General features: G+C 47.4%; 1 protein-coding gene across 7 annotated transcripts in view; it reads right to left on the minus strand.

The window, feature by feature from the left end:
• Positions 1-21,028, minus strand: part of USP36 (ubiquitin specific peptidase 36) — a 755,622-nt gene that overhangs the window by 259,914 nt on the left and 474,680 nt on the right. The window lies entirely within an intron of this gene.

A 21,028-nucleotide genomic window follows, 5' to 3' on the forward strand; every position in this document is an offset into this window, starting at 1 on the left:
TTGGCTGTTGGCAATAAGCCACTGATTAGCAAAGTGAGATGCTATTTTTCTTCCCGGATGGATACTGGGCTCACTGTGCCACTGGAATCGAGCTATCCTGGCTTAAGAAACCGGTCCTAGGATACTTGTTCCCGGTCCAGGGAGGACCTGGCTTGGCAGTTCGGGCTGGACTGTTCCCATGAGGCACAGGGTCAAGACTGATTTGTATATGGTCAGGTCTAAACTGGGGTGGCATGGTGCACAAAAGAATGATGGATTTAACCCAGATCTCTTGACTGGGGGTGAATGTTTTGGTTTGTTCTGCATTCCATCCATCAATTGTGTGTCTTTTGCCTTCTCGCCCTAAGTGTGCCAGGTATGCCCAGACGTGGGCCCTGGGCTCACTGTGCCACTGGAATCAAGCTATCCTGGCTGAAGAGGGTTGAAACACCAAAACCGGTCCGAGGATGCTTGTTTCCGGTCCAGGGAGGCTCTGACTGAACTGTTCCCATGAGGCACAGGGTCAAGACAGATTTGCATATGGTCATGTAAAAACTGGGGTGGCATGGTGAGCAATATGGTCATGTCTAAACTGGGGTGGCATGGTGAGCAAAGGAATGATTGATTTAACCCAGATCTCTTGAATGGGGGTGAATGTTTTGATTTGTTCTGCATTCAGTCCATCAATTGTGTGTCTTTTGCATTCTTTTCCCAGAGGCATCAACAAGTTTTGATTCTTTTTCTGGGGGAGGTGTGTCCCCAGTTGTTTGGGAGTTTGCTCTTTTGCGTGCATTAACCACTACTAGTGAGTCTAGTGTTAATTGTCCCCTGATGTATATAGGATCAGATGGTGCAGCCTTGTACTTTTTGTCCACTCATGGTTATATAATTTGTGCCTTGACAGGGTCTTTAAAAATGTAATCTATAAGACTTAACATTCTTTTAAGGACTGGTAAATATTGGGACCTCCTTTGAGCAGTGGATAATGTTTCAAAAAGGCATCTTCCATGGGGTCTTTATGTAAAGGCACATCATGAAAAGCTGCAGCTCTGGCTTTTAGATCCAGATGGACAGAGACACCATCTGGTGGTGATAGACGTGTGGGGTAAAGGTCTGGGTCTGTACCACCTGGTGGCTCTATGTCATTTAGATCCCAAGCATCCCCAGGATATGTCCTCTGGTATGATATAATCCTCATCTATTTTAGGTTAATGAGGGGACATGTAGCCACCCTCAGAATGTTGTAGTGAATCAGGTGGTGGAGTGGCTGGTGGTGTTAATGGATTTGGTGAGGTAGGTATGGGAATATGCAAAGAGCTAGTAGCAAAGTCCTGTTTCTTCTTCTTTTAGAGTTTTATATAGCCCTAATTAGACCCGAGGCATCGGGTATCAGAGCACTTTACATGAGCATCAGTATCGTAAAAGATGAACACATTCATTATTTAATTTGTTAGGTTAGGCACGGGGAGATTAAGTGACTTGCCCAAAATCACAGGATGTTGAGCGTTGTTGCAGAGACCCAAACCCGGTTCCCCATGTCCGAGGTCGACTGCTCTATCCGTAAGGCTACATCCACTTCTCTTCTTGAGTTTGCTGAAGAACGTCTATTTCCTGTTCGAACGCTAATTATCTTTTAGATGATTGAGGCATTACTGGTTGAAGAATTATATTTTTGGTTCCTGGTTGAATTTGCAGCGTTCTCTGTTTTGGATTCAGCCATTCCTGCATACCATCGAGCATGTGTACATGTGAAGTTTTCGGTCCCTGCTGTAGGCTGCAATTTCAGTGCTGACCCCAAGGGTGGGGCATTCAAATCTTTAGGTCTGTGCGCACCATTACTTTTTTTGCAGTGGTGAACCAGAAGCAGTTTTTCTAGATGGACCTATTTTTTGGTTTTGGAATCGTGGACAGTTGGACTCACAGTCCGATGTTTTTGAGCCGAATCGGAAAAATGGATGGACAAGAACTCCTCATGAGCTGCTGAGGTTTTCTCTTCTTCCTCTTTTCGACCGAAGATGTCCGGTGAGTCATCTGCCTGTCTACGCAGCATTTCTTGGTGTCGGGAGCATAGTTTGCAGAGTGTCTTTTTGTACCGAAAAGATCTGCAGGCCTCATAGTTTCTCTTGATCGGGCGAGAGATATAAATTGCAAATGGAATGCTGGTCGTTATGAGGATTTTTCAAGTGGCAATTCAGACATAAACGGAACAGAGTACGTTCCATCAACAGTTCATTCTTGAAGACTTCTTTCAAAGTTGAAGAGGACTGACAGGGCATTGCCCGTAGGCCGTGGGAAGGAGTTGAAGACCTCGAAGCGCAAATTTGTATTTGCCCACAACACAAGTATAATAACGTGATCTAGACAATACCATTGATTTGAACTCCTTGCTAGCGAAACAAAGGAAGCAGGAGAGAATCTCAAACAGAAGTGCGAGAGATTACAATCAAATGCATCAGTCCAACGATAGATGGCGGACCAAGAACAACATTTATATCTACAGCACACATGCCTTGAACAGAAAGTTCTTTCAAAAAAGGCCTGAACCACGCTAATACATTGTCACAAATCCCATAATGACTCAGTCTTTATCAATATTTTATGGGATACTGTATCAAATGCAGCACTCATGTTCAGAAGCATCAGTGTAACCAAATCTCCCTTATCCACAATCTGACAGAGCTCGTGTGACTTTAAGCAGCAGTGTAAATGTACTGTGTCGGCCTGAATCCAGTTTGAGACAGATGTAAATGATGTTCCTCCAAATAGTCTGCCAGTTGACAATACATTTCTCAAGCATTTCAGCCAGAAAAGGCAAAAGTGAGATAGGGCCACAGTTCTCTGGCAGCCTATGGTCAAGTTAAGTTTGCTTTTAGTAGGGGAATAACCATGGCGTGGTTCCAACTGGGCGGAACCACTGCAGTGAAGATGAAAAAGACCATGAGTTTAAGAACTATGGGAAAAATAACTTACCCTGCCTTTTTTAGGTTGAGCCTAGCACAGCACACATGAGCTGCTCTATGGGAGGCTTCATGTCATCACTCTAAACATTTCAGTGTCGCTCAGCCGCCCCCCCCGCATTTGGTTGACTGTTGCCTGTGTCATTTTGTTTTTGTAGCCTGTCAATGGTAAAACGCGGCCCATGTCCCACCTTTTTGACAAATTTTTACTCCCACAGCCTTTGCCTTGCGGAAGCGAGCAGTGGCGGGCAGGGAGCCAGCTGCATTCCTCTTGTGCAGGTTACACACAAGGCGTCATGCTTTTGCTTGTTTTTCCTTATAGCGCGCGCATGCACCACTTGCGGGCTAGCAGATGACCATGCAGAGACCTCCGGTGCGAGTAATCTTCATGTATCTCTTTTCTATTCTCCGGTTTCGCTCGCCTTATGTCTCACGCTCTCCGTTTGCCTCTCTACTTCCTCTATTCCATCTGCCTACCTTTCATTAGCAGCCATTTCCTGCCCTATGATAAGTCACGGACGCAGTCCTAAGCTTCGACGAAGACAGGGTGCTTTCAACGACTGAGGTAAGTTTGCAACGCCCGCTTCTGCGTGCCCTTCAGCGTGCAGTGAGTTTACACTGCACCACAATCATAACGGGTGTACCACTATAGAGAGACCGCAGGACATGTTCTGCACTTCACGGAGGGGGACAGGACTGTTTAGACTGCTCCCTTCAGTGCCACTTTTAATTGCTGGGTTTTAGTCAGCATTGGGTGCCACCTCCTGCCATGTTGAGCACTCATTTTTTTGTTTGCTGGTAATTGGCCCCTCTATATACGCTCCTAATAATGTCGCTGCAAGCAACGAGGCTGGCGTGGAAACGGAAGCGCTTCCTCCCCACCCCAGCCCCTGCACTCCAATTCATGGGAAGCTTAAGTGTGGGTGCATTGGTTTCCCTAATGAATGCTTCTCGCCTGGTCCTCCCTTCAGCCTGTGAAGTTCTCTCTTGGCAGCACAGCCCTCAGCACTTTCAGTAGGGAGTGGGAGGGGAACTGCCTTGGGACTTCGATGGCACATTCAGTTCCTGTTGGGAAACTTCGACGCGCTGAGCAGAAAATGAAATGTAATTATGCATTTCGTTCGTTCTTGATTACGGAACGACTTGGGCAGGAGGGATTAGGGAGAGTGCTAAAATAATAAGAGTAAATGTCAGTGTTCTTGGTTTTAATTTTTTATACACAGAGTGGGGCACAAAAGCATTGGGAGTGCACCTTATACAACTAACTCACATCCACCTGCGCAGATATAGAAGGGCTGGGAGCTCCAGATATTATGCTGAAACTACAGCCCCTAAGACCTGTCAAGAACCAGGTCTGGACAAGAGGACTGCATGCAGGCCTACAATTATATAAAAAGCAATGGAAATGCAATAAGTCAGCCTGCCAATGGCTAAAAGCGGGCGCATGTCCCACCTTTTTGACAAATGTTCACTCCCACAGCATTTGCCTTGAGTGAGAGAGCAGTGGTGCGCAGGGTGCCAGCTGCATTCCTCGTGTGTCAGGTTACACACAAGGTTCCGCGCTTTCGTTTGTTTTTCCGTATAGCGATGGCGCGCACCACTCGCGGGCTAGCAGATGACCCTGCACAGACCTCCGGTGTGAGTAGCCTTCATGTTTCGCTTTCCTCTTTTCCCGTTTCTCTCGCTTTCTGTCTTACGCTCTCCATTTGCCTCTCGACTTCCTCTATTCCATCTGCCTGCCTTTCTCTTTTTCGCTCACTTGCTCTCTCTCCCCCGCCCCCCTCAATTGCGTTTTGTTTAGTTCCTCTCATTCTAGCACCTTCTCGCCTCTCTTGGTCTCCCTGTCATGGTCTCTCCCACTCTTTCTAGGTCTCTCCTCCTCCTCCATTTTATCCCTATTTCGCTATTTATCTCACTCACCCTCCAGCGAGCTGAATCTTGCTCTCTCCTCCTTGGACTGAATGCGTTTGACTGTCATTTGACACAAGTTTGTAATGGGAGCGAGGAAGGGAGAAAAAGCAGATACGTGCGCACCCACATAGTTCGCTGGTTTCTATGGCAGCAGATCAGGACAAGTGTGCCTGTCCTCTGGGAAGCCTGACTACTCAAGGCACTGCAATTAGCCTTATTCACATTCCGCAACGAGGCTCTTGGCACTTAAGTGTTTTTGTCCTGCATGGAACTGAAAGGGTCTCTGACTGCTTGCAGCACCTGGACCACATAATGTTTTATTTGATTTGTTGCATACTATAAATATAGCTCCTGGTATTATGCTATTGTTTTTTTTTACATTTCCGTATATATTTAACCATATTTATTTTTTGGCCATCTTACTGGTATTTATCTATTTATTTTGTGTTGCGTGTATAAATGAAGTTGTAAAATTGTATATTCCGACATGTAACTGATAATCATGCACTCTTACTTTGATGCCTTTCGTGTTTTAGCACATTAAGCAGCCAATTACAACATAAAAATGCACCCACTGGTAAATTTTACCATGACGTTGACATATGCCATTTGATAAGGAAACCTCATCCTGTGTTTTTAGGTCTTGTCCTATTAATCACGCAAGCGATAATAGGACGAGAGCATAGAGGCTCATCCAAGCTCTGAAACCATTGCGGATTACGTTGAGTGCATGTGCACATGCACGCGCTTTTTACCATTTGCTTCCCGAGCCGCCTGCCTCCGAGAGCTTCACTTCAAAGGGCTCCGCTCCCCCGCCCATTGCTTCACACTTTTCACGGCCGCCAGGCCGTGTCTCGCATTTCTCCTCCTCCTCCCCCCCCCCCCCCCCCCAGCAATGCCAAGAGCCACCCACTTTATTTGTAAAATAATTACATTAAAAAATCTGAAAATGCCACACACAGCAATTTGAAACCTTGGCAGCATAGATTTCGTTGTTACATTCTTCCTTCTGGGTTGTTTTTGTATGCCAAGCAGGCTAGTCTCAATAGTGCCTACGTCTTGCCTCCACGCCGTAAACTCGAGTGTCTATGACAGCCTAATAGTAATCCTTCAATAATGCGCACTGTTTTTTAAATAATTTATTTATTTAAGGTTGAGCATAGTGTTAAGCAGGCACAGATAGCCACGAACACGGGGAAAATTAGAGCACAAAAATCGGCAGGATAAAGACGAGTGTCTCTGCTCAAGGTCTAAAGAGATATGCAAGTGACATCAAGACTGCAATGACCATCGAATCAAAAACAGATATAAAATCCAAAAATATACAATAAAAAAAGGACTACTATTATGCTATTAACAAAATGTTAGAAAAGTATTCCGTTTCTAAAACACATTCTTGTCGGCCCTGCTGCGAGTCTCCCTAAGTGCCAGGTGTGTGCTCTGCAGTTCTCAACCCTTCTATTTCACCCATTAACGGGGGGCCCAGTAAGGCCAAATCGTGTTTCTTTTCCCAGAGGATGGCTCCAAGCAACCCGGGCCAGCACCAAAACTTTTGATGCGTGGCTGATTTGCATATTATTGGGTCTCTGCTTACAAGAATTATTTTGCATATGGTTGGACCCCTGCTGTAATGACTCATTCCAGCTAAAATGATGGAGCGGAATGCTGCCAAGGGATTGCCCACTAGTTATAAACCATTGATTCCGGCCTTTCCAGCCATAATTTTTTTGCTGCCTCTTTGTATACCCTGCAGGGCCGACTCAGCTGTTCATCTTTTGAAGGTAAATACAAGTACCATTGAGTTGATTCTTATTAAGTGTCCACTTGCAAGGGAATGTTCTGTGTGTGCTGCAGTGAGTGCGACAGGCTTCTCGCTCCCTGTAAGCCCAGAGAACATACTTTAATCGCGGCTGCCGCTTCAGGAGCGCCTTGCTTAGCTGAACCATCATCTAAGTTGACGAAGGTTATTTATGTAAATAAGTGAAAATGCTTAAACATACACTAGAATTGCTACAAAGCTCATTTTTTAAAAATCATTCAGTAACGCTAGTACGTTTGCAAACGTGAAGAAGTGCTCTTTATTTTCCCCCGGAAATGGCATGCTAAAGCCAGTATTTCCACCCGCGGTTTGGTTTCATGCTGTGAATGTTCTGCTGCCCTTGGGTGTCGCTGCGCCTTCTCAGTGGTTTTCTGTACTCCGGGTTCTTAAAGGAGACAAACTAGGGAAAGTAAAACGAGTGATTTTTTTTTAATCATTAGCAATGTTTATTGTTTATACCAGCATGGAGGAGGGTAATGAGGGACTTCAAACGGTGTGAGCTCTGGAATTTTTTTTTGTAGCAAGGGCTCAAATTATATTCTCAGTTGTGGATCAAAATGGAGTGGATACCCATGGTGAGCAGGTTTCGGGCGTAACAATACGGACCTTAGCAGGGGCTTTGTCAGTGAAAAGTAGATTCCCCCGCCCCCCCTTTCCCTCCAAACAGTCCTGCGGTTTCTTCTCGTCCCGTACCCCACCCTGCTCAAGCATTTCATGCGGCCGGCTAGATGGTTGCACCATTCCTCTCTGTGATGGAGCTCCTGCTGCAACGGATCCCTGTAGTCTCTCTATGAGCACGGCTACTCAGATGTCCTATGCAGAGCCTGCTGCTTTCCATTCCCCACTCCTGCAGCCCTCTCCTTCCACAGGCTCCGGTTTTCAAACACACTCTTCACATGACTGTAGGGTCCACAGACTCTGACTGTAATGTGGCAGAGCAAGGTGATGACGTGGCTGGTGCATCCATCACAAAAGGTTCAGAAACAACCTCGAGGCCACCTATTGGCGATAGTAATGGCCCTGTTGCTAAGGCACAGGAGCACCAAAACAAAACCTGGGGCTCTGAAAATCCCAATAATGCCAGGCCATGCTCATAACATAAGCATACCAATGAATCACCTCAAGAGGGTTTTGTTGTTGCAATTTATAAAATCATGTAGACAGCACACACAACAATCTGCTGTACCTGTCGCTACATTACTGAAAGGCAGTGTACCTTTTTTTATGAGGAGAGAATCCCGGTTGCCCAAAAGTTGCTTCTAAACTTGCATGGGGTGAAATGCGGTAGAAAAGAAATAACCAAGCGGTCAGGTTTCAATAAATGGGATCATGCGTTTTACACCATGCCCACTAAGAAGCTACACAGATGCTTTCTAATGCTATAGAAAAGTGTCTTGCTTGTTGTGCCTTTCTGCCCTCTGTTAGACTAGTTTTTCCCTTGTTTTTCTGCCCTTCTGCCCTCTGTTAGACTCGTTTTGTGCCATTCTGCCCTCTGCATCACCACATCATCACTCAGCGCCACCCCAGCATCCCTCAGCGCCACCACAGCATCCCTCAGCGCCACCACAGCATCCCTCAGCGCCACCACAGCATCCCTCAGCGCCACCACAGCATCCCTCAGCGCCACCACAGCATCCCTCAGCGCCACCACAGCATCCCTCAGCGCCACCACAGCATCCCTCAGCGCCACCACAGCATCACTCAGCACCACCACATTATCACTCAGCACCACCACATTATCACTCAGCACCACCACATTATCACTCAGCACCACCACATTATCACTCAGCACCAACACAGCACCACTCAGCACCAACACAGCACCACTCAGCACCAACACAGCACCACTCAGCACCAACAGCACCACTCAGCACCAACACAGCACCACTCAGGACCAACACAGCACCACTCAGGACCAACACAGCACCACTCAGGACCAACACAGCACCACCACATTATCACTCAGCACCACCACAGCACCACTCAGGACCAACACAACACAACTCAGGACCAAGAAAGCACCACCACAGCATCACTCAGCACCACCACAGCACCACTACCACTCAGCGCCACCACAGCACCACTCAGCGCCACCACAGCACCACTCAGCGCCACCACAGCACCACTCAGCGCCACCACAGCACCACTCAGCGCCACCACAGCACCACTCAGCGCCACCACAGCATCACTCAGCGCCACCACAGCACCACTCAGCGCCACCACAGCACCACTCAGCGCCACCACAGCACCACTCAGCGCCACCACAGCACCACTCAGCGCCACCACAGCACCACTCAGCGCCACCACAGCATCACTCAGCGCCACCACAGCATCACTCAGCGCCACCACAGCATCACTCAGCGCCACCACAGCATCACTCAGCGCCACCACAGCATCACTCAGCGCCACCACAGCATCACTCAGCGCCACCACAGCATCACTCAGCGCCACCACCCCATCACTCAGCGCCACCACCCCATCACTCAGCGCCACCACCCCATCACTCAGCGCCACCACCCCATCACTCAGCGCCACCACCCCATCACTCAGCGCCACCACCCCATCACTCAGCGCCACCACCCCATCACTCAGCGCCACAGCCCCACTCAGCGCCACCACAGCCCCACTCAGCACCACCACAGCCCCACTCAGCACCACCACAGCCCCACTCAGCACCACCACAGCCCCACTCAGCACCACCACAGCCCCACTCAGCACCACCACAGCCCCACTCAGCACAACCACAGCCCCACTCAGCACAACCACAGCCCCACTCAGCACAACCACAGCCCCACTCAGCACAACCACAGCCCCACTCAGCACAACCACAGCCCCACTCAGCACAACCACAGCCCCACTCAGCACAACCACAGCCCCACTCAGCACAACCACAGCCCCACTCAGCACAACCACAGCCCCACTCAGCACAACCACAGCCCCACTCAGCACAACCACAGCCCCACTCAGCACAACCACAGCCCCACTCAGCACAACCACAGCCCCACTCAGCACAACCACAGCCCCACTCAGCACAACCACAGCCCCACTCAGCACAACCACAGCCCCACTCAGCACAACCACAGCCCCACTCAGCACAACCACAGCCCCACTCAGCACAACCACAGCCCCACTCAGCACAACCACAGCCCCACTCAGCACAACCACAGCCCCACTCAGCACAACCACAGCCCCACTCAGCACAACCACAGCCCCACTCAGCACAACCACAGCCCCACTCAGCACAACCACAGCCCCACTCAGCACAACCACAGCCCCACTCAGCACAACCACAGCCCCACTCAGCACAACCACAGCCCCACTCAGCACAACCACAGCCCCACTCAGCACAACCACAGCCCCACTCAGCACAACCACAGCCCCACTCAGCACAACCACAACACCACTCAGCACAACCACAGCACCACTCAGCACAACCACACCACCACCACATTATCACTCCGCACCACCACATTATCACTCCGCACCACCACATTATCACTCAGCACCACCACATTATCACTCAGCACCACCACATTGTCACTCAGCACCACCACAGCACCACTCAGCACCACCACAGCACCACTCACCACAGCACCACCACAGCCCCACTCAGCACCACCACAGCCCCACTCAGCACCACCACAGCCCCACTCAGCACCACCACAGCCCCACTCAGCACCACCACAGCCCCACTCAGCACCACCACAGCCCCACTCAGCACCACCACAGCCCCACTCAGCACCACCACAGCCCCACTCAGCACCACCACAGCCCCACTCAGCACCACCACAGCCCCACCCAGCGCCACCACAGCACCACCACAGCACCACCACCAAAGCACCACCAAAGCACCACCAAAGCATCACTCAGCGCAACCCCAGGTTATAGGTGTCACATTTGCGAAAGTTATAACAATTGGCATTGTAAATGACAAAGCTATTAATCTAGCTATTTTCAAAACCAACACATAAATTAAAAAAATGTCATTTACAAGACCAATAGCTCAAACTTTCCTAATGCGAGACCTATAATGCTGGTTTAACTCTCCATACCATCTATCTGCTCAGCTTTTGGCCTTGAATTCATGAAAGACAGCATGAAGAAACATTTAAGAATCCCAATTTTCAGTATTTTTCCACTTTTAAAAATAAATGCATACAGAAAAACGCCAATAGCTCTAGATAAACACTTATGAGGTCCCAAAGGCAAGACCTATTGGCTATGCCAAAGCTTATTTTATTTATTTTAATATGCGTGGCTTTGCCGGATCAAGCAAAAACAAAAACAATGCAGCGGAACAGATACAATAAAAATTATTTTAAAAAATGATAGCGACCTGAATTAGTTCATCAATGAGAAACCATTCTCTAGCCAGCCATTTATCTTAGTTAAAAAGTGCTCACACTGGGTTGTAGATCCGATGTAAATAGTTATACATCCATTTCTTTTATATATATATATTTTTCATCACATGTACACTAAACAATTACTTACAAAAACATAAAATGAAAATGCTACTTACCAGTATGCATCGGTTCTTGGCAAGTAGAGCTGCAGATTTCTACACTTTGCATTAGATCGCCACCTGGTGTTGGGCTCGGATGATTGCATGTTGTTGTCGTCTTTGAAAAAGTCTTTTGTAGTCGCGAGATAGGTGACTCCTTCCTTGGACAATAGTGCGCATGGGCATCGGCTCCATCCTTAGATTGTTTTTCGCCATGATGGGAAATGATGGAGTTAGTAGAAATAAAGAAGGGATGTCCATGTGTATATCTAATTAAGATGAAACTGGAACAGATACAGGTCCCGGGGAGGCCGAAGGGCACGTAGAAATCTGCAGCTCTACATGCCAAGAACAGATGCATTCTGGTAAGTAGCATTTTCCGTTCGAGGTATATGAGCTGCAGATTCTACACTTTGCATCGATTGTGCAGCAGTGTCTCCCCTAGCGGTGGTCACCTGGATCCGCTGCAGTAGTTTGAAAGAGAGTTTTTAGAACAGCTTGGCCTACTGCAGCTTGCTGCTTGGCTTGCACATCAAAACAGTAGTGTTTAGTGAAGGTGTGTGTTGTAGACCATGTTGCTGCCTTGCAGAGGTCTTCTAGGGGAATGTTCCCTAAGAAAGCAATGGAGGCTCCTAGATCGCAGGTGGAGTGCACTCTAGGAGGAACTGTTAATGTACGTTTTGCTTTATGATATCATATTTGTATACATTTTACAATCCACCTTGCAATTCCAGCTTTAGAGATGGGGTTGCCCTTATGTGGTGGAGAGAAAGCTACAACAGTTTTGTTTTGCGAAAGGATTTGGTCCTATCTATATAATAGAGAAGAGCTCTTTTAACGTCTAGGGTGTGTAGGGCTCTTTCTGCTACAGAGTCTGGGTTTTGGAAAAACACCGGTAACTCTACAGATTGGTTTAAATGAAACGGAGTAATGACTTTTGGAAGGAATTCAGGATTTGTCCTGAGAACCACTTTATTACGGTGTAATTGTAAAAATGGTTCTTGTATAGTGAAAGCTTGAATCTCACTAACTCTCCTAAGAGAGGTAATAGCTACTAGAAAAGCTGTTTTCCATGTGAGGAATTGCAGTTCACACTTGTGTAGAGGTTCAAAAGGTGGTCTCATGAGCCTTGTAAGAACAATGTTTAGGTGCCACACTGGAGAGGGTGGTAACCTGGGAGGAATGATTCTTTTTAATCCTTCCATAAATGCTTTAGTAACAGGCACTCTAAATAAAGACAGATGTTGTCTATTTTGTAAATATGCTGCAATTGCTGCCAGATGTAGGCGTATAGATGAATATGCCAAGTTACAGCTTTGTAAATGTAGAAGGGAGCAAATGATATTTTGGATGGAAGCATCTAGGGGATCAATTTGGTTATTTTTGCAGTAAATGGCAAATCTTTTCCATTTAGCAGCATAGCAAGCTCTAGTAGTAGGCCTCCTGGCTTCTTTAATGATATTCATACAGTCTGGTGGTAGGTTAAGATAACCAAACTCTAAGACCTCAGGAGTCCGATCGCCAGATTCAGTTGGCCTGGGTCTGGATGTCTGATGTCTCCATGGTTCTGCGTTAGCAGGGATGGTGTCAGACGTAGTATTTGGTGTGGAACTAGGGATAGTTCTAGCAGTGTTGTATACCACGGTTGGCGTACCCATGTGGGAGCTACTAAAATCAGTTTCAGCAACTGTTGTCGTAGCTTGCGCACTATTAGTGGTAGTGGCGGAAAAGCGTACGCAAATCTGCCTGACCAGTTCATCCATATCGCATTGCCCTCGGATAGCGGGTGTGGAAACCTGGCGGCGAAGGTTGGGCATTATGCGTTTTAGTGTGTTGCGAACAGATCTATGTCTGGATGACCCCACCTGTGAAAGAATGGTAGAAGAACTAGCGGATGTAGTTCCCATTCATGAATTTGTTGCGTCTGTCGACTTAACAGATCTGCTATCTTATTGTGAACTCCTGGAAGGTGTTCTGCTAACAGATATATGTTTTGTGGAATGGCCAATCTCCAAATGTTCTGTGCAAGCTGGGACAGCTGTAGAGAGTGTGTGTCCCCCCCTCCCCCCCCCTTTTTTGTATATAGTACATGGCTGTCATGTTGTCCGTCCGGACTAAGACAGCTTTGTTTTGTACTTGGAAAGTTTTGAGCGCTAAGAATATTGTTAGCAGCTCTAGGTGGTTGAAATGGAACGATCTTTGTTGAATGGTCCATTGCCCTTGAGTTATATGAGATGGGCTCCTCATCCCGTAAGAGATGCGTCTGCTGTAAGTACTATTTGTGGAACAGGTTCGAGGAACGGCCGCCCTTTTGTCAAGTTTTTGGTGTTCCACCACTGCAGAGAGCGATGTGTGTGGCTGTCAACCAACACCAGGTCTATTAGTTGTCGTTGAGCCTGATTCCAGTGTTGTGCTAGACATTCCTGTAACAGGCGCATTTGCAGTCTTGCATATGGTACAATAAAGATGCAAGATGCCATCATGCCTATTAGTCTCATGAACAATCTGGCTGGGAGAGAGTGTTAATGTTGAAACTTTGTGACTAAGGCTTGAATGCTCTGTATCCTGGGTATCCTAGAGCTGTAGATTGTAGCCCCTAAATATTGATGTACATGAGAGGGCTGTAGGTGCGACTTGGTGTAGTTGATTGTGAACCCTAAGTCGTACAATGTTTGAATTGTCTGATATGTGTGTTGGACACACTGATTGAATGATTTGGCTTTTATGAGCCAATCGTCTAGATATGGGAAGACATGTATCGGTTGTCTTCTGAGACGTGCTGCTACTACTGCTAGGTACTTTGTGAACAGTCTTGGTGCAGTGGTTACCCCGAATGGAAGGACTTTGAATTGATAATGCTGTCCTTCCAGTACAAACCTCAGATACTTCCTGTGAGAAGGATGTATAGGAATGTGGAAGTAGGCGTCCTTTAGATCTAGTGTTGTAAAGAAGTCTCCTTGTAGCAGCAATGGGAGCACTTGTTGTAAAGTGATCATATGAAAATGATCTGAGTGTATATAGTGATCGAGGGGCCTGAGGTCGAGAACTGGTCTTAGTGTCTCGTCCTTTTTGGGTATTAGAAAATACAGCGAGTAAACCCCTGTTCCTTGATGTTGTAAAGGAACTATTTCTATCGCGTCCTTTTGAAGAAGTGATAGGACTTCTTGTTTGAGCAGTATAAGATGTTCTGCAGACATTGGACGCTGCCTGGGTGGTATGTGTGGAGTGGTAGCTGTAAGTTCGAGGCAGTAGCCATACTGGATAATTTGTCTTACCCACCTGTCTGTTGTGATGGAATTCCAAACAGGTAGGAACTGTGTTAGTCTGCCCCCCCCCCCGGTAGCGGAGTGCTGTCGGGAGAGCAGAGGGAAGTCACTGTTTTGTGGTGGAAGAGGTTCGATTATTGTTGTTACCTCAACCTCTTCCTTTATTGTTGTTGCCTCTATAGCCCTCCTCTAAAATGTCCATTACTGGAGGATGTTTGTGTATTGGATTTGAAGGAAGCTGTATTGTCTGCTCCAGTCTGTTTGGAGCCTCCTCTATAGAAGGAGCGACGAAAGGAGCCTCTAGCTTGTGTGGATTGCAAAGCTCCCATAGACTTGGCTGTATCTGTGTCTTTCTTCATTTTCTCAAGTGCTGTGTCTACCTCTGGTCCAAACAATTGATGTTGGTTGAATGGCTGATTTAAGATGGTAGTTTGCACTTCCTGCTTTGGTAGTTGGCACTTCCTGCTTAAATCCTGAAATGCATAGCCACGCGTGACGTCTAAGTAGGACACTAGTGTTTACAGGTCTAGATGCCGTGTCTGCTACATCAAGTAGGCACTTGATTGAGGCATTTGAAATGAACTTGCCTTCTTGTATGAGGTCGTTTGCCTGCGCCTTATATTGGTCAGGTTGATGTTGTATTAGTGTCTCTAACTGATTATAGTGAGCCCTGTCATATCTTGCAAGGAGGGCTTGTGTGTTCGCTATACCCCATGTATTGCTAGCTTGTGCAGCTATCCTTTTGCCTGAAGCATCCATCACCTTAGATTATTTATCAGGGGGAGGTGCTTCACCTGATGTCTGTGAGTTTGCTCTTTTTCTAGCATTTGACACGACTAGGAAATCTAAGGGTAGCTGTCCTTTAATGTAGGCAGGATCCCCAGGGGGAGGCCTGTACTTTTTCTCAATTCTACGGTTTAGGATCCTAGCACGTACAGGATCTTTAAATACTTCTGGAGCATGTTTGATGACCCCTTTAATCATAGGCAGAATTTGAACAGACTTTTGTGATTGTTCAAACGTATCTAATAAAAAGTCTTCCTCTGCCTCATCTGAATGCATGGTGACCCCATGATAGATGGCAGCCCAGGTCAGTAAGTGCCCAAAACCAATATTGTCTACTGGGGAAGAAGGTTTTGATGGATATGAATGTGGGTCAGGAATATCTGGCACATCTTGTGGGTTTGGGTACTCCCAATCTGGATCATCAATAGGGTAGGGAAAAGGCTCATCTGGGTCTACTCCCCCCCTATGCTATTCTCATCCTGATTTGGAGGTGTATGTGGGGAAGAATGAGGAGGAGAGTTTTCAGGAGAATTTTGAGGTAAAATGTTAAGAGGAACAGGAGAAAGAAGTATAGGAGTAGAAGGGTGCATAGGAGATGTGGCAGAGTCCTTCTTCTTGGGAGGCACTGCAGGTGTAGGAGCTGTATTTGACTTCCTCTTCCTGTGTGGTGTAGTGGATACATGACCTGTCTTTGGGTCAATGTAGATCTTCGTTTGTAGAGGATCAGGTTGGAAAAGGTCTTCTCCTTGGAGAACCTTTCCCGCGCTGATTGTTTCGGTTCCGGGCATGGTTGCTGCTTGTCTTTAGCCTTAGGAGGTGTTACTGTGTCCTTTGGCATAGATTTCGGCTGTTTCGAGGGCTTGAGCGCATCGGAATCAGGCCTTGTAGGTTTCGGTACCGAAGATATTGGCTTCGGAGTAGAAGCTGGTCTCGTCAGCCTAGAGGCGTCAGACGCTGGCTTCATAGTTTTGTCTTTATAAGTCGACGGTTTCGGAGCCGGGACATCTTTCGGTTTCGGTGCCGAAGGAGCTGGAGGGATCGGCACTTGCAGCTTGCTCGGTAAGGAGCTACCGGAAGGCTTGAGTATTTTCTTCGGAGCCGGGCTCAATGGCGGGGCTTTCGAAGTGTTTTTTCGGTCACGACTGGGCCCCGGAGGCGGAGTGTTGACCTTAGCCTTCAATGTGGGTGCTGGGTATGGGCAGTAGTACTCACATGCTGACCCGATGGTATGGAGTCATCGGAGTCGTCTGCCCCAGATACGATTTGGAGATTTTTTGAATCTTCTTCGGGGATGAGCTGAACTTCTTCGCGAAGATATCCACCGGTTCCGGAGCCGATCTCTGCATGTCATGTCGACGGTCCCTCCGATCTCGAATGGTCTTCTTGGATCGAAAGGATGCACAGGTTGTACAGCTGGACTCGTCGTGTTCTGGCGAGAAGCACAGGTTACAGACTTTGTGATGGTCACTTTGTAGAAACTTTGCTCCACACTTGGGGCATCTTTTGAATGGCGTCCTTTCCATGAGGTGTAGGTCTCACGGCGTGGATAGGCCCAACGGCCCGCGTCGACGACCAGAATCGAGCTGATGGAGTCGAGTTGACGTTTATCAATATCGAAAGTAGTTTGGTGAAGTTTGAATATGTTTTTAAGCGTCAAAGTACTTGAAAAGTAGATTTCGAACCGGAGCGGAAAAGTTTCATCCAAACCCAGTGGCGGAAAAAAACAATCTAAGGATGGAACCGATGACCATGCGCACTATCGTCCAAGTGAGGAGTCACCTATCTTGTGACTACAAAAGACTTCTTCCAAGACAACAACAACATGCAATCATCCGAGCCCTGCACCAGGTGGCGATCTAATGCAAAATGTAGAATCTGCAGCTCATATACCTCGAACATATACATACAAACAATACAATTATGTATCTGAAAACAGAATCCTTGGGACCCTAATGTAGGTTGTGCAGCGAAACAGACTAAAAGGAACAAAAATAGTATTCGCAGGTCACATTAATCAAGATTGCCCTTGTGCCAACACCTCTTAGGGTATATGTCTCTACACCCTATTACACTATTAACAGGTGTTACAATTATTTCTTTTACAAATGAGTTCGACTAATAAAGGGCTACTTTTTATGTCTGGTCGACACGTTTCAGCCTGTTTAATTTGGGCCTCATCAGGACTGTGGGCTAAAGGAAACTTGCCGGAATGCCTGCTACGGCGTCCGCATGGGGGTCTCCAGCCTCAGCCTTGCTAATCACAACGAAATATATGATCCACGTCTGGGTAAAATAATGGAGGACTCTAAAAGGAGTCAGTCTTTGCTCAAATTATTCGTGGAGGTCTGAAGTGAATACTCTTAGGTAGGTGGTCTCTTAGTCAACCTTTCTTCCGCGAGATCCCTATCTCTACGATTTTGGAACGCACGGGTGGGGTTGGTAAAAGTGGGCACACCTCCCTTTCGGGCTAGGTTTTCCTGCTAATTTTCCTGCCCAAAAAGGGGGTCAGAACCGGTGGAGGCCAGTTGCTGAGAGCAGAAAAGGGCTGGGGGCAGCTAACAAAGGTGGCAAGCCTTGGAAGCTTCCCCTTCGTGTGGGAGGAGGCATGACACCTCTGCCCACTATGGGCTTTTTTTCAGGACCCATAGAGTGGAAGCGCTCTACCCAGGGGTCTTGAAATCTGTCTGGGGGTGACAGATGGCTGGTAGCCAGCCAGGAACCACACCAGTGCTGATGGGTTTTCAGGGGGCATCTTTAAAATGCCCTCTGAATGCAGTTTATATTAATCAGACCCTGGCATCAGTGTGGGTTTAATGTGCTGATAAGTTTGATACCAAACTTATCAGACTTCAGTAAAGCCAGCATGGAGATGTGGAGTTTGTGTTGACAAACTCCCAGGCCATGTACTAAAAATGGCTTCACTGCACCTACAATGTCTGCAAATGGCACAGACACTTGTAGGGTCATATTGCTCATGCAGCTATGCCCTCATCTGTGTTATGTTGCACCCTGGCTTTAGGGCTGTAAGGCCTGCTAGAGGGGTGACTTACCCATGCCACAGGCAGTGTTGGTGAGCATGATGCACAGGAGTCAGTGCCATGTGGTCTGCATCAAAACACGCAGCCTGCAATAGCAGTGGTGTGTTTTATTAAGGTGAGAGGTCCCTGGGGTGGCATAATACATGCTGCAGCCCACAGAGGCCTTCTCTTGTCACCAGGCCCTTGATACCAGGAGTACCTTTTGCAATGACTTGCAGGTGGGCCTATGGGTGTGCCAATTGTGGAGAAAAAAAGAACAGTTGAGCAAAAGAGCACAGGCCCAGGGAGCCTGATTAGCAGGGACCTAGGGCACAGTTGGCATCCCGTATCGGCCAAAATGTTAGGGCGTAACCATGAAAAAAGGGGCACTTTCCTGAAGTGGACCAGGAAGCTGCTTTACAGATGTCAGGTGGTGGTATGTTACCTAACAAAGCCATACAAGCCGTTTCTTCAGAGTAAAATAGGGCCTGGGAGGGGCAGGCAGAGACCTTTCAGCTGTGGCGTAACAAGGTTGAATACACTTGACAAGCCAACATGCAAACCCAGCCTTAGAAATGGCACGCCCCTTACGTGGCTTAGAGTAGGACACATATAGCTGTTGTGACTCACAATATCATTTTGTTCTGTCAGTGTAGTACATCAACGCTCTTGACATCAAGAGTATGTAAAGCATTTTCCGCTACAGACTCTTGATGTGGAAAGAAGACCTGCAACTCAATTGCCTGATTAAGGTGGAACAAAAGGGGGTGGTGATGGACGGAGCATCTGAATCAATCAAACACTCACACCCAGTCAAAAGATCTGGGTTTAATCCATCACCGGTCTTTAGCCCACTCTGCCACCCCAGTTCAGACATGGCTATATGCAAATCAGTCTGACCCTGTGCTTCATGGGAACAGTCCAGCCCGAATTGCCAAGCCATACCTTCCCTGGACCGGAAACAAGCTTCCGAGGACCGGTTTCTGGCATTCCAGCCGTCTTCAGCCCGGCTTGATTGAATCCAGTGGCAAAGTGAGCAAGGGACTCACGTCTGAGCATACCCTGCCACACTTATGGCGGCCAAAAGCGGTACAAAGGGAGTGGTGATGGACGGAAGCTGGCTTGGCACTGGGTGTGAGTGTTTGATTGATTCAGATGCTCCGTCTATCGCCACCTCCTTTTGTACCGCTGATTAAGGTGGAAGCTGGAGACCACCTTAGGGAGGAATTTAGGATTGGTACTGAGAACCACCCTACCATGATGAACCTGGAAGAATTTTTTTCCAATGTAAGAGCGCACATCTCAGTAACTCATATATGGGAAATGATAGCTACAAGGAAAGCTACTTTCCACAACAGAAACTGTAATGGGCAAGAATGAAGTGGCTTGCAGGGAGGGCCCATTAGCCTAGAAAGACTGATGTTAAGATTCCTCATCAGAGCAGGAGGCAGCCTGGGTGGAATAATGTGATTAAGGCCTTCCATGAAAGCATTAACGATTGGTGCTCTGAAGAGCGAAGTGTGTTTTTTGTCCTGTTGGTAGGCAGTTACAGCAGCCAGCTGCAACCAAATGGAAGTGCAGGAGAGGCCTGGCTTCTGGAGATGAAGGAGGTAACCGATAACGTCTTTCACAGATGCTTCAAGTTAATTGATATGTTTGGAATGTGTTGCTGAATATGATGCACTTTGCAATGTATCGGCCACTGTCAAATGCTCCGGGATACTGCTGAGCAGAATGTGTGCCCCCTTGTTTCTTTAAGTAGAACATGGCAGTTGTGTTGTCTGTGAGAACTTAGACTGTCTTGTTTAGGATTAGAGGGAAGAACGCCTGAAGTGTGAGTTGAATAGCCAAAGTTCCAGTTGATGGATGTGAAGGGACTGTTGGGCAAAAGACCACTTTCCCTGAATGGAGAAATGATGGAAATACGTCCCCGTTATTTTGGAATGCTTCTACCCTCGCAAGGCTGGGGTAAGTCCTTCCCACCCATTCATCCAATATGGCCCTGAAAAAGGGCTACAGTTGAAGGGGTTGGAGGTGGGAGTGTCAAGCTGATTGTAAAATTTAAACTTAGCAAGGTGTGGATTGTGGTTTTCATATGAGCTAGGCACAGTTAGTTAGTGGCGTTCTTGATCAACCAGTCGTCCAGGTAAGGGAACACATGGATGCCGCTTCCCCCGAGATTAGCTGCTACCATGGCCAGACATTCTGTAAAGACTCAGAGCTGTAGTAACTCCAAAAGGGAAACCATTGAACTGGAAAAGTTGTCCACTTACATGAACCAATGGTATCTTCGGTGCACTGGGTGAAAAGGGGATGTGGAAGTAGGCAACCTTCAGATCGAGGGTGGTCATAAAGTTGCCTTCTTGCAGCAGAGTAATTACATCCTGTAGAGTCATCATATGGAAGTGCTCCGACAGAATTTACCCATTGAGAAGTCGGATGTTGAGGATGGGTCCGACAGAGCCATTCTTTTTGGGGAAGGAAGAACAGTGAGTACACCCCCTTTCCGTGGTGCTGTAGCAGAACAGACTCGGTAATTAGGGCCTGTATCTCCCTTGCAGAAGGCAGATGGTCTGGGGAGAGTTTTGCTGGTAGTTGAATGACTTTGATACTGTACCTGTCCTGTATAATGTTGAGAACCCAGCAGTTGAAAGTGATTTCTGCCAAACAGAACAGATATCCATGCAACCTTCCCTTGACAGGTGTTGTGTCATCGGGGTAATGACTAGATGGTCACTGCTTAGGAGGGGCAGCTTTTTAGGGTTGGTTCCTTTTTTTTACCCCAGCAT

Source organism: Lissotriton helveticus, chromosome 7 (genome assembly GCF_964261635.1).
Source record: "Lissotriton helveticus chromosome 7, aLisHel1.1, whole genome shotgun sequence".
Lineage (NCBI taxonomy): Eukaryota > Metazoa > Chordata > Amphibia > Caudata > Salamandridae > Lissotriton > Lissotriton helveticus.